This window comes from Bos indicus, chromosome 1 (genome assembly GCF_029378745.1).
Source record: "Bos indicus isolate NIAB-ARS_2022 breed Sahiwal x Tharparkar chromosome 1, NIAB-ARS_B.indTharparkar_mat_pri_1.0, whole genome shotgun sequence".
NCBI lineage: Eukaryota > Metazoa > Chordata > Mammalia > Artiodactyla > Bovidae > Bos > Bos indicus.
In genome coordinates this window covers 153,322,320-153,337,184 of record NC_091760.1, presented here as the reverse complement: position 1 = coordinate 153,337,184, position 14,865 = coordinate 153,322,320, and the positions used below count along the sequence as shown (strand labels likewise).

Here is a 14,865-nt window from a genome sequence, read left to right as displayed (position 1 = left end):
CCCTTTGCGTCCACACCTGGCCTCAGGCCTGCTCAGCGTCTCCTCTCCGGACCGGCACGCCCAACCCTCCACGGGAAGCCTGCTGTCTCTGTGCCCCAGGCTCCTGCGTCTCCTCACCCCCGGCCCAGCCCTGCCCTCGGGGGAGGTGAGGACCGCAGACAAGCCAACCCCAGAGCCGGGGACAAAGAGGGCTGAGGCAGGGGGGAGTCAGCGCAGAGAGGCGGCAGCCCAGCGCTGGCAGTGCTGTGCCCGGTGTGTCCAGCCTCAGTGGGAACCACAGGGGCTGCGGAGAGCAGGGGACAATAGGCAGCAAGCGCTGGCCACCCATCTGGGAGACAGTTCAGTCGCTCAGTCGTGTCCGACTCTTTGCGACCCCATGAATCACAGCACGCCAGGCCTCCCTGTCCATCACCAACTCCCGGAGTCCACCCAAACCCATGTCCACTGTGTCAGTGATGCCATCCAACCATCTCATCCTCTGTCGTCCCCTTCTCCTCCTGCCCTCAATCTTTCCCAGCATCAGGGTTTTTTCAAATGAAATCAGCTCTTTGCATCAGGTGGCCAAAGTTAGGGAGTTTTCAGCTTCAGCATCAGTTCTTCCAGTGCACACCCAGGACTTATCTCCTTAGGATGGACTGGTTGGCTCTCCTTGCAGTCCAAGGGACTCTCAAGAGTCTTCTCCAACACCACAGTTCAAAAACATCAATTCTTCGGTGCTCAGCTTTCATCACAGTCCAACTCTCACATCCATACATGACCACTGGAAAAACCATAGCCTTGACTAGACGGACCCTTGTTGGCAAAGTAATGTCTCTGCTTTTTAATATGCTATCTAGGTTGGTCATAACTTTTCTTCCAAGGAGTAAGTGTCTTTTACTTTCATGACTGCAGTCACCATCTGTAGTGATTTTGGAGCCCAGAAAAATAAAGTCAGCCACTGTTTCCACTGTTTCTTCATCTATTTGCCATGAAGTGACAGGACCAGATGCCATGATCTTAGTTTTCTGAATGTTGAGCTTTAAGCCAACTTTTTCACTCTCCTCTTTCACTTTCATCAAGAGGCTCTGTAGTTCTTCTTCACTTTCTGCCATAAGGGTGGTGTCATCTGCATATCTGTGGTTATTGATATTTCTCCTGGCAATCTTGATTCCAGCTTGTGCTTCCTCCAGCCCAGCGTTTCTCATGATGTACTCTGCATATAAGTTTAATAAGCAGGGAGACCAGTTCAGTTCAGTCGCTCAGTCGTGTCCGACTCTTTGCCACCCCATGAATCGCAGCACGCCAGGCCTTCCTGTCCATCACCAACTCCCAGAGTTCACTCACACTCACGTCCATCGAGTCAGTGATGCCATCCAGCCATCTCATCCTCTGTCGTCCCCTTCTCCTTCTGCCCCCAATCCCTCCCAGCATCAGAGTCTTTTCCAGTGAGTCAACGCTTCACATGAGGTGGCCAAAGTACTGGAGTTTCAGCTTTAGGAGACAGTGGGGGACCTCAACTCGTGGGCTGCTCACTGGTTTTACCTGCTGCAGGGGCACCTCCATGGTCGGCTCTCTCCTTTCTTTAAAGGGCAGTGTTACAAGCCTCCCCAATGTTTTATGATACTTTTGTATGAGTTGGGGACCCATCCATAACGCGATTGCTTAGGAGGGGCGGCCTGAAAGGGAAAACGCGAAACTGTTCGTCGTTCAGTCGAATCTGAATATAAACTCAAATTGAGATGTAAAACGTTCTATCAGGCAATGACTAAGGCTGATTTCAGTATTTAAACAGCTGATGCAGTGAACTGGTTACACGGGCAGTGCATAATCTGAGTGCTTGAAAGGGCGGGGGAAAGGAGCCCCACAGGAAGCCGTGTGCCCAGGCTGGGTTCTTCGGAAGCGCACACTTAGGCATAGTTCGGAGTTCACGGTGTTCACCGGAAGTCAGCCCCTGGGAGGGAAAGGAGAAACAGGATGGCGGAGGAAGAAACTGTCCTGTGACGCAGACCCGCCAGAACCTCAGCCAGGTCTGGAGTGTTGCCCACCAGAGTGTCCGGCCTTGAGTCAGAATGGCTGGGTGCTTAATACCCAGCCCGTTGGTCCCAGGATGTGGGCTGGTGGGGAAGGGCGTGACCACCAGCACGGCTGACCCTGCAGGGGCTGATGGCTGGAGGCGGGCTGCCCACTGTGCCCCTGCAGCTGGGCAGCGGGTCCCTCTTTGAAGGGGAACTGAGCCTCTCTGTCGCCCACCGTATAGTCGCCAGAGCCCGGGGGCGGAGGATCCCTGATGGAGGCTGGACCCACCCTCGGTCTGAACAGGGGTGCTGGAGCCGGGCTCCTGACGGGGATTCGGCAGGAAACAAACACCTGGCCTTGCCCTCCCTTCTGTTTACAATGTCTGACTAGTGACTGCAACCATGAGATTAAAAGACGCTCGCTCCTTGGAAGAAAAGCTCTGACCAACCTAGACAGCACATGAAAAAGCAAGGACACATTACTGAGAAGGTCCATATAGTCAAAGTTACGGTTTTTCCAGTGGTCATGTATGGATGTGAGAGTTGGACTATAAAGAAAGCTGAGCACTGAAGAATGGATGCTTTTGAACTGTGGTGTTGGAGAAGACTCTTGAGAGTCCCTTGGACTGCAAGGAGATCCAACCAGTCCATCCCAAAGGAGATCAGTCCTGAATATTCATTGGCAGGACTGACGCTGAAGCTGAAACTCCAATACTTTGACCATCTGATGTGAAGAACCAGTTCAGTGGAAAAGACCCTGATGCTGGGAAAGACTGAATGCCGGAGGAGAAGGGGACGACAGATGGATGGGTGGCATCACCGACTCAATGGCCATGAGTTTGAGCGAGCTCCGGGAGTTGGTGATGGATGGGGAGGCCTGCCTGGCATGCTGGAGTCCATGGGGTCACAAAGAGTCAAACACGACTGAGCAACTGAACTGACTGAGTGGCTCCCAGAGGTCAGACCTGATCAGAAATAACCACGAGCTAGAGAAATCCAGCCTGCAGCTGTGAGTGCCGTGAGCTGAGTCAGGGAAGGGAAAGGACCCTGCAAGCAAACAAAGCCAGGAAATCCTCTCAGCAACTCTCCTGACTTTCTTTCCAGAGCATCAAGGCTTAGAACCAGGGCTTACTGACTGCCAGCCACCAACGCCCCAGCCTGTGTGCTCCCCGTGGGTCAGGCCACCTTGACTCACTGAGAAAAACTTCAGGAACGAAAGCCTCAGCCCCTCAGCTGCCGGGAGTGCTGGTGACCCCTTAGGGGATGGTGATCACTGAGAGCCATTGTGCCCAAGGGCGTACCCCTTTCTGTGGTTCGTGCATGTGTGCCAAGTCACCTCAGTCTGTCCAACTCTGCAACCCTGTGAACTGTAGCCCACCAGGCTTTTCTGTCCATGGAATTCTCTTAAGAATACTGGAGTGGGTTGCCATGCCCTCCTCCAGCGGATCTTCCCAACCCAGGGATTGAACCCAAGTCTCTTATATCTCCTGCATTGGCAGGGGGTTCTTTACCACTAGCACCCCCTGGGAAGCCCAAGCTGACAGGGGTGAGGAGTCTGCCATCTGGCCAATTATTTACAGTGTTAAACTGTGTGTCTCCACCCACTCAAGAGCAGGGAGTTTGGTTTTGTTCATAGCTGTATGTACACATTGCCGTGTTAACACACAGTGTGATTTCAGATAAATTTGTTAGTGAATTCATTCACTGAGCGCTAAGCCTATGCCAGGCACTGATGACATAACCCAGAGGAGCCTATGGTGCGTTCCTAGGACAGACTCCTCTCCCATATCCTCTGCTGTAACTCTTCCCTGAAGTACCCAGATAATAGTATCTCACACATATATCCTGAGTTTTCCAGGTGCTAAAAGCCACCACCAAATGGAAGAAATTAAGCTTGATGATCAAGAAACTGCTTGATGATCATAAGCACGTAGCCCTCAGACCTACTGATGCCTCAAGATTGATAATGTTAACCCAACAGCCCTGTTACCACACCATCAGCCAATCAGAGAGCTGTGCATGAGCTGATCGCAGGCCCTGGGAGGCCCCTCCCTTTCCTGGCTTTTAAAAGTGCTTCGCGGAACCCCTTTGAGGAGTTTGGGTTTTCGAGGACAGTCTCCCCGCCTCCTCGCTTGGCCCTGCAATGACATTTCTCTGCTCCAAGCTCCAGTGTTCGGTATTTCAGTTTGTTTGGCCTCACTGTGCGTCAGGCACATGAACTTGTGTTTAGTCGCAATGATGCTTTCAGAAATTCTGATCTATGGGGAAATTAGACCAGTTGAAACATACTGGTAACACAGTGCAGCAAGTGGTCAAGTGACGTGAGCTGCTTGCTCTGCCCGGGCAGAGCTTCATTGAGAAGGAGATAAGGGACTGCTCCCCAGGGAGGAGCCAGGCAGAGAGGCCCGGCCCTGGGTGAACCCCAGGATGACCTGAGCAGGCAGGCCGGTGATCGTAGAGGTCTCTAGGACATCAGGGTCAGGAGGACAACGAGACGGGGGAGGCCAGGCAAGCCCTAAGATCCGGCACCACCACTTCCGGAAACTTGTCAGAACGTGAGCATGAATGTGCCAAGTCTCACACAGGAGGCAGATCACTGCCACGTCGCGTCTGCCACGTCGGGTAGAGTGGCAGGAAACAAGGAGTAATGTCCATGTCGATCAAGAGGGAGACAGCCGAGTCAATAAAGCAACTTCCGTACTTTGGAACCGCAGCTTTCAGAGGGAGTTGCGTCGGTCTGTACGCACCAACTTGGAAAGACTGTACATAACACATTAGAGGGGAAGGGAGATTATATACTGATACCCATTGCATTCAAGTATGTGCACACATTTGTTTATATAAACAGAAAAAGTCATCTGGAAGGAAGCAGACAGTTGGGACTGTGGAAGTGGAACAGACAAGGGGAGGCTATCACTTTGGGGTATTATATGACTCTGTTAAAACCAGCATGGATTAACTTTTAAATCAAGGGGGAAAATATATAAAAGAAAGTCCAGGGAGCTTGTGGTCAGTGGGCATCAGGGACAAGCTGAAGGTGCACAAGACCAGGTCAGGATAATTGATCAAAACAGGTCACAGGGGTTAAAGCGAACGAGAGGCAGAAATCAGGGAGGTGAGCTAGTTCAAGAGCAGGGCAGGGCGGTGGGGAGGGGCAGAGACCCAGGAGACCTGCGTCCAGGAGATGCACTGCTGACCTCTGCAGGGACCCACTTCACGAAGCCTCGCGTGTGCAGTAGGCCTCGGAGGGTGAGGGTGTTCTCAAAAGGAGGTCAAGCCTTCTAGCTCTCTCTAAGCCAGCCCCCCTCCATCCACCCCGAGGAAAAAGAAGATGGACGGCTTCTGCTGTTTCTCACCAGCTCCTTACACCAAAAAAAAGGCCTTTCTATTTTGCTCCTTGCAGGACCCCTCAGAGCCTTATTTTTTTTTAAGTATTTATTTATGTATTTCAGCTGCACTGGGTCTTAGGTGAAATACACAGAATCTTCGATCTTTGTTGCAGTGTGTGGGATATTTCTGAGTTGCAGCATACAGATCTCCAGTTGCAGCATACGGAGTCTAGTTCCCTGAGCAGGGATCAAACCCCGGCCCCCTGCATTGGGAGTGTGGAGTCTTAGCCACTGGACCACCAGGGAAGTCCTGTCTTAGAGCCTTTAGCAAGCTTATTGTTTGCCTTGTGAGTGTCTAAGGCATGCCACGTGCAGTATTTCCAAAAAGGATCTAACACAGGGCACTCCTGCGTTAGGTGATAGATTTTACTTACCGCCAAGTTTTCATTACATGAGTATTATGTGGGTGCTTTCTCCTTGTCAACAACCCCAGTCCATCTTCCTGGAGGGAAAGGCCACGTGGAAAGAGAGGGCCTGCGGGAGAAGCCACGTGCCAAAGGCCTGTGGTGCCCAGCCTGAGAGTGGGGCCGTCCTAACCCTGCAGCCCAGCCCAGCGAGTGCAGCCCCCAAGAGAGCCAGCTGGTTCTAGTGGGACAGAGACCCAGCGAATCGCAATTTTTGTGTCAAGCCACGAAGTTTTGGGGTGATGTGTCATGCAGCCGCAGATAACTAATACTCGCCTATCCTATCCCCAGTGTCAATCTGCTCCACTTGCAAGGAAAAAAACCTCAAAATGTGTTCATATCATTACTTTGTTTTTAATAGTGCCATCAACTATCTTTTTTTTTTTTTTGCAATCCCTTTTAGCTTTTTGAGTAGTTTCTGAGCTTTATAAACATAGATCCACACTCCATGTATTGTAGTGAGAATGGAATTGTGGAAAACTCACCCAGTGAAATATTACAGCGTGAAGTAAACATTGCCACACACAATACCAAGGAAGGATGAAGCTTGGAGGCACAGTTATTGTATTGAAAACATCACCTTGCAGAAAACTAAAATACGGATCATTCATCTTTTTATATGGTTCTTGGCCATTTCTTCTTGAGTTTCTGCTACATTTCTTTTATCCATTTTTCTTTGGGATTGTCTTTTTCTTCTTAATTTGTTGGAATTCTTTATAAATTTTAAGAAGTGTCCCCCAAGATTGGAGTACTAGAAATTACTTGAATCTTGAGAAACATTTCTAAAGATAGAGTTTAAAATGACCAAACCAAACCAACCAATAAAAAAACACTCTGGAAGATATTGGAAAAAAGAACAAATAAAATTAACGTGTTACACCACCTCTTTAACTTCTTAGCTGAAAATCCCAAGACTCAGAGACCCAGTAGAAATTTGCCAGGAAGAGGCTATTTACATAAATCCACAATGTACAGAGGTTCTATTTCATATTTTCTTTCTACCAAAAGGAAATGCATCATTAAACTTGAGATATGACCCCCTTTTAAACATTTGCTGGATAGACCAATGAATTACTGTTCTTTCCAGTAGTGAATTTATATAGCACTAAGGAAAGATAAACTCCTTTAACCCCTGTAGAGTCACATTTCTTTCGCTTGGGTCACTTGATAGGGCCATTATAGACTCAGATGACGCGCGGGACTCTGTTTAATATCTGGCAATTTTCTTGTGCCTCTTCACTTATTAAAAGAATGTATCCATTAGCAGTCATTAGTACATTCTGTCAAGATGGGAGCTAAATTCTCCTTAACGGCTTAAGAGAATGCTTTTTCAAGAGAAATAATGGACTTAATTGCTCAGTGAAATAGTTATTGCTTTCTTTGTCATAACCTCTCCCTCCTCCCCGCAGTGGAATCAGACACTGCTTACCCCGGTCAAAGATCCAGGCCGTTTCCTCGCTGCCCTGTGAGTCAGCCCTTGCTCCAGCCTATGGCCTCTCTGGTGGCAGGCTGCTGTCCCCAGGAATAAGCCGAGTTCCTCACCCATCACAGGGAGGGGCCAAGGCCTGGAGAAAGAGGAGTAAGGCACTCACTGAGCAAGCAGCTTCGTTTGGAGGGACTCTGTTTTAGCAACAAGCCGCATAACATGTTAGAGAAATGATCACCTGTCCTGGGACTCCACGCTGACATTAATCTCCTTTTTGACCTTTCATTTGAAACATATGCTCTGTGGAAAATGTGGTTCACAGGAGGGAGCTTGTAGGAGTGTGTGTGTGTGTGTGTGTGTGATTAAAAAGAGTTTTCTGTGTCACTTATTTATATGAAACCTTAAAGTTTATATAGTGAAAAGCTTCTACCTCTTAAATACGATATCTCTCTCCAGGCTTTGTCTTATTCTTACTCCTTTCCTCACAGGTCAGTCCACCCTCAGGGACATTTATAATTGGCACCCACATCAGCTAAAACATCTTCAGGTGAAAATAATAAAATACTAACTCACAGAGACAAGAGACATTTAATAAACCTAAGTGTCACAAGAAGTCTGCTGCTGCTGCTGCTAAGTCTCTTCAGTCGTGTCCGACTCCGTGCGACCCCATAGACGGCAGCCCACCAGGCTCCCCCGTCCCTGGGATTCTCCTGGCAAGCACAAGAAGTCTAGATGTTGGCAAATGCAGACTTTGTTCAGCAGATCAACAAGGGCACCAGCGCCCGAAGTTCTTACTGTCTTTCTGCTTTGTCACCCTCAGAGTGTCAGCCACACCCTTCAAGGTGCTGCTCCAACAGTTTCCATTCTCTCCTGGGAGGTCACTATCAGGAAGGAAGGAGATGAAGGCAGAACAGCCCTTCTCCTCATGGAGAAAATCCTTCCCAGGAATCCATGAGTCTCACTGGCTAGAGTTGGATCGTGTGGCTCACCCCTGGGCCAATCAGAGGCAAGTGAGGTACCATGTCTGGACTCAGGCCGATCATGATTTTTCCTCTCGATCTGGGCCCTGGCAACCAAACACAGGCAGGATTCTACTCAGAAAGGAGGAGGAAGAGCTGTTGAGGGGGAGACAGCTCCCAGATCCTTATTTCCAGCCCTGACAGTTCTGTCATCTGATTGCACCTTTCCAGCTATCTGGACTACCTACTTCAATGTTCTGTTGCCTCAAACACAGTCTGTCAGGGGAAATTCCTTTTCCTGTCTAATAGGTGGCTCCTTTTTCTGCATTTCTCAACTTTTCCAGTGGTAGTTTCATCCATCCATCCATCATGGAGGTTGCAACCCTGAGAGTCATGTATTTTTTTAACTTTTTTTGTTTTAAGAGCTGAAGTTCCAGTACTTTGGCCACCTGATGCTAAGGGTCAACTCACTGGAAAAGATCCTGATGCGGGGAAAGACTGAAGGCAAAAGGAGAAGGGGATGGCAGAGGGTGAGATGGCTAGAGAGCATCACCGACTTGATGGACACGAATTTGAGCAAACTCTTGGAGATCATGAAGGACAGAGGAGCCTGGTGTGCTGCATTCCATGGGTTTGCAGGGTCAGACATGACTTAGCAACTGAACGACAACAGCTTATTTATTTATTTGGCTCTGCTGCTTGGCATGTGGAATATTAGTTCCCCAACCAGGGACTGAACCCATGCCCCCTGCAGGACTGCCAGGGAAGTCCCCAGCATCATTTCTGATGCCCTTTCGGTCTGGACTGCCTTATCCAGTTGGTCTCCAGAGCAGTAGAATCTTCATCCCATGCTGGCTCACCACCCCCACCATCTCCACCACCTGTCAGTCACCTGTTCCGGATGCGCATGGACCACTTCATTTCACCCGCAATGGGCGCCAGCCTCCAGGGCCATGTGCTCTGCAAGCAGACCCACCTTCCTAAAAAAAAGCCTGCAGCCCTCATCCCTCCTGGTCTAGAATGAGGCTCCCGTGTTCCTACAGGAGGAAAACCCATAGTACTTAGTTTAGGTTTTAAGATCATCTAAACACTATCTTTTAAAAAGGATTCCCCATTATTTTCTGCTCCAGCCACACTAGTTGAGTCATTGTTCCCTGAAGTATGTTTTAATGCCTTCCCATTACGACATCATTCGCCAAGATAAGACCTTTCTGCTTTCTCTCTCTTTTCTGAATCCTACCTGGTCAACTCCTGTCTCACTGCTGAAATCTCCTTAAAATATCCTAGGCTTCAGTGAACATTTTCTCCTCTGAAATCCTACCTGCTAGTGGAAATATGAGTCAATTTTTAAGAAGAAATTTCAGGATTAAATAATTAGGCAAGAATAATTCTCTTATGGCCATATTACCAGTGCTTTGTAATATGCCATAATAATGCTTACATGGTAAATAATGATACAATACCCATTGTTCAATATTGAAGAAATTTTTAAAAAATATTCCATTCTGATTATTAAACTTCAGAAAGTTTGGAATTTTTTCAAAAGATTAAAGTATTAGTACTATAAAACAAGACTGCATCAGATTCTTCAAAAGGCTTCCAGTGAATCTATGCAATTTGATGTCATCTATCAGTGGAAAGACCATTCATTCATTCATTCACAGTCAGAAGATTGCAATTTTATTGCCTGACAACTGTCACCAGAATTCTTGGCAGGAGAACTCTCTATATTTAGGAAAATATCTTGACAAATTGCTTGAGGATAGAGAGTGAGATTCAGAAAGAATCTGACGACACTGTGTGTATCCGACACCACGCTCATGTCCAGGGAAGTGGAGGATTTAGCCTCCTCACCATTTCCTCAAAAAGAAATGCCAAGCCATTTAAAGAAAAATGGCAATGTTACCAAGACAGAGCATTATGTAGAAAATCAGAAGACACACAGAACTCTTTTCTGTTCACATATTTTACAAGAACTATAGCAAAAGAGCAGAGGCCTCGAAATTGCTCCCAAACTTAGGTGAAGGCGGCCCTGGTACTAAGTCACCCACAGAGCTTCTCTGAAGGAGTTTGTGCAGGTGTGGCTTTTGGTGGGTATCTAGGATTGTTCTATTTACTCTGGCTGTGCCACTTAAGGCTTTGTCAGAACTCTCTGAACTTATCTCTTCCTTTGGGACATAGAAGAGGGAAGCCAATGCCACACCCAAGCCTGCCTGTGTTTTATTTTCTAGATGCACATACACACTTATGTTTCTTTTCCAGAAGACTGAGTTCTCATTTTTCAATTCACATTTCTTTGGTAACGTTGTCTACATTTGTAGCGATGCTTTTGGTTGCAAGTAAAAGAAAACTGCTTTTCAATCAGCTTATACCCTAAAGGAGACCGATGTGTTCATGTAGCTGAAACAGTCCAGATGCTGGGTGGCCATCAGGTCTGGTTCCACAAGTCCCCAATCTGCTTCTCTGTGATTTCCTTGTCCCCTGCCTCTTTTGTGGGCTGATTGCACACTCAGGCTGACAGCAAGGTGACTGGTGCATTTCCTGACCTTGCAGCCTGGCCACAACAACGTCCATTAGAAGAATCATCTCATCCAGCAGCTCCACTCTTAAGATCAGAAACCCTCCTGACCAGAAACCCCTACCAAACCTTCCATTTCATCTCACTGGTCAGAATTTGGTCACATGACCACTTCTAAACCAATCTCCTTGGCCTGAGGAATGCCACATGCTGATTATCTAAGATCTAGATTCTGAAACTAATCTCTGGGGCAAGGGGGCAGGATTACTCATGGACCAATCAAACCCCCGTGCAACTGCAGGTGGAGTTAGCTTCTGTAAACCTCGGGCAGGTGGGGGGGGTGGGGGGCAGAGTATCTTTGAGCAAACGAAACAAGGGTGCTCCCAGAACGAGGCGAGAGGGAACGGACGCTGAATCGGCATCTTCAGAGTTTGTTCTGTACAAAACTGTAGAATGCCCACTTCAGCCTGGGGATCTGAACCGGATACGGGGCGTCTGGTAACCAAAGGCCCGAATGTTCACAGAGTTCAAGTCTGCTAGATCTTTATCTAACAACGTCTAAAAATGTCCACACGGAAATGAGAAACATGTAAATAATTGCAGCTCTGTGGGTGACTGTACCGCAGCCTACGTGAAGCCAGTTGTTCCCACCCCACATGGGAGACTAATCAGCTTAATTACACGGCAAAAAACAACTCAGGAACCAAAACTGCCCCAGGGTTTCATCAGAGGCAAATAATAGAAGCTGACAAATACACTTTTTCCAAACAGAAAAAATAGGTAAAATCTTGGAAAGGACCTATCAGCAGTGAAGTGGTCTTTAATTGCTTTCTTTAAAAGGAGCTGGTAAATACACTCTTTTCAGATAGAAAAATAGATGAAATGTTGTAAAAAAAATCAGAGACGGCAGTTTTTAATTGCTAATCATTAGTATCCATTTTTATTCCTCCACCAAGCTTACATTCAGAATTTTCTTAATGCTTTCAAAAGACTGTCGGTTCCGTGGCAGTGGTGGGCAGTCTGTGACTCCCTTCCTGCTTTAAGCTCAAATTGACTTGGAAGTACAGTTGACCCATTCTTCCAACAAAACAGCTATTGAGGGCCTCTGAGGTACCAGGCTGCCCTGTGCCCGTCGCATCATCACGTGGTCAGCCAGCTGCCTCCCTCCCCTGTCAGAGGAAGGGGGCTCCTTGGAAGCCATCATCCGATGTCCCCTGTGACATTAGGCCTTCTTCTGAGCTGCCTTGACCCTTCCTCTGATGTCTGTTCAGATGGGTCACTGACTTATTGGGCTCCCCCTGCCAAGAAAGAGCCGCATAGAGTGCGATGTGGGAAGGGAAGACAGAAATCACTAACAGAGCTCTCACTCCAGAGACCCTGGCAGCCTTCCTGGAGATGGAGCTCCACCAGGAAAGAAAGCAGGACACACACAGATCGGAGAGCTGGAAACCTGAGACCCAGAGGGTAGGCAGGACAGGAGGGAAATGTGTCTTTCAATCCCAGGTTAACTCGGAATGCATCTGGGATGAGAACAGCTCCTGCTGCTAAGTCGCTTCAGTCGTGTCCGACTCTATGCGATCCCATAGACGGCAGCCCACCAGGCTCCCCCGTCCCTGGGATTCTCCAGGCAAGAACACTGGAGTGGGTTGCCATTTCCTTCTCCAATGCATGAAAGGGAAAAGGGAAAGTGAAGTTGCTCAGTCGTGTCTGACTCTTCGCGACCCCATGGACTGCAGCCCACCAGGCTCCTCCGTCCCTGGGATTCTCCAGGCAAGAGTACTGGAGAAGGGAGGCTGCACCAATAGAGAACAATGGGAATGAATGAGGGGAGTAAAGGCTCTGGAAATTAGAGACAAAAGTAGGCCTGATGAGCAAACGAAAGGGCAAATAGCCTGTGTCTCAAAAGCAGGGGTGTGATGTATATGTGTGTGTGACTGTGTGTGTGTGTGTGTGTGTGCCTATTACTGTGTATCTGTGTGTGCGTAAGAATGAAGTTACACTCAGTGCTCTGTGTAGTCTAAGTAGGAAGCAAATCCCAAAAAAGAGATGGTGGTGGTGGTGTAGTTGCTAAGTTGTGTCTGACTCTTGCAACCCCGTGGACTGTAGCCCTCCAGGCTCCTCTGTCCATGGGATTCTCCAGGCAACAATACTGGAGTGGGAGCCATTTCCTTCTCCAGGGGATTTTCCCAACCCAGGGATCAAACCCAGGTCTCCTGCATTGCAGGCGGATTCGTTACCGACTGAGCTACAAGGGAAGCCGCCCACAAAAAAAAGGGGGGGCTGGATATATGTGAACATAAAGCTGATTCACTTTACTGTACAGCAGGAAGTAACACAACATTGTAAAACAACTATACTGTGAGAAAAATTAATTTAAAAGCAGAATGAAGTTCCAAAGCTCACCCCTTAACAGAGACAAGATCGGCAGGATCTGACCACACGTGCCTCTGCAGAAAGTTGGAAATGGTCCACACAGGTTTTCCACCCGAGGTTTTCCAATCCTTTTGGACATAAAGTCCTCTATTCTGATGGCAAAAATAACTGGCCACCTGTCCTCTTCTGCTGTTTATCAATATCTGCGGATTGGGAACATACGTGATACCCGCGGAGCCCCCACTGCACTCACGGGCCTTGCTAAGGTAAGAGAGGGCTGCTTACGCGGACCTCTTCGGCAATGGTGCTCCTTCTCAGGGTGGCCTCAGCCCCAGAGCAGGACAGACGGCCCATGGAAGAGAGCTGGGGCTGGTGCTCCGTCCTTGAGTGAGTCCCTCAGGTGGGCACCTTGGCGAGAGGAGAGCGGATGCCCCCATTCCGAGGCCCCGAGGACCGAAAAGCGCTGAGGGCTCAGGAAGACTTCATCATGAGATGGTGTTTGGGTCACAACACCAGCATGCAGGTGCATCTGAAAAATAGTCATCCTGTGCTTCACAGACAAATCTTTGGGCACTGAAAAGGATGCGGATACTTCTTGCCATGACTGCCCCTCCCCAAGGCTCTGTGGTCCACAGCAGGGGGTTCAGACTACCCCAACTTCTGTCTAAGGGCCACCAGGGGCATTAATCAGGGGGGGGACCCCACACTCAGTTCACAGCTGCAGACCAAGAGGGCAAACCGGAGAGAGAAGGAAGGCAGACTTAGCACTTTGCCCCAGCAAACAGATCACAGGACTTCGTGCTAAATGAATCCCTTCACATTTTGTTCACACATTTTTGTGTGTCTGTGGAAAACATGCCAACACATGAATAATCTTAACATAAAATTCTGAGTTATTAATATCCTTTAACTATAGCCATGAGTTAACTTATTCACTCAAGCATTCCAGCATAACCAAAATGTACCACTTTAAAAGCTACCTGGAGGTATTGTTTTCCACGCAAAGGGCACAGATTCCATAGACGAGCACTCCAACTTTGTCCCGTCACTCCCACATCCAGCCAGGCCCTGGGGTCAAGGAAATAGCAAAATAAGCCTTGATATCTGTTACCTGTTCTCTTGAGCCTTCACGATACTTTGTCACAAGGCCTTTTATACTGTATAAGGTATTCATTTTAAGGCTTTTATTAAACCACAAACCATAAACCGCAGAATAATTTTTGAGAGTTAAGAGGAAGTTTTGTTTTCACAATAAACTTACGAGTTAACAGAGCGAGTATTATATCTTTGCCTGATGAATAGATTGAGGATAGAGGGACAGAGATGATACTCTCAAAGTATTAGGGGAAGGAGTCCGTGAAAAGGTACCTCCGCTGCATGAAGCCGCTTTATACAGGGCGAGTCTCATTCACAAGTACCGGAGTTCTCACCTTTTTAGTTGAAGACAGCTTCCTGCGGCGTCCAGTAGACTTCACCTCACACCCGTCCTATACGTAACAGTTTGCACCTGCTAAGCCCCGACTCCCCAGCCACCCCTCCCCACCCCCTCCCCATGGCAACCGCCGGAATGTGCTCTGTGTCTGTGAGTCTGTTCCCGTCTCACGCAACAGTCCCCTTGTGTCGTATTTTAGATTCCCCACATGAGTAATATCATATGATATTTGTCTTTCTATGACTTACTTCGTATAGTATGATGATAAAGAATGAGTAATGCCACTGCAGCTGATTTCCAGCTCTGAATGCAGACTTGGGAAGAGATGTATCAATAGCACAAAATTATTTGCTGTTTGTACCATAAAACG

The 14,865-nt window shown here is 48.1% G+C and overlaps 1 long non-coding RNA gene across 1 annotated transcript; it reads right to left on the bottom strand.

Moving 5' to 3' along the window:
* Positions 1-1,331: 1,331 nt before the first annotated feature.
* Positions 1,332-14,134, bottom strand: LOC139180240 (uncharacterized). Its single transcript, XR_011564598.1, has 3 exons — positions 14,044-14,134; positions 7,217-7,352; positions 1,332-1,655 (listed from the first exon to the last, which is right to left on the bottom strand). It is a non-coding gene; the product is annotated as an uncharacterized lncRNA (long non-coding RNA).
* Between the last annotated feature and the right edge of the window lie 731 nt (positions 14,135-14,865).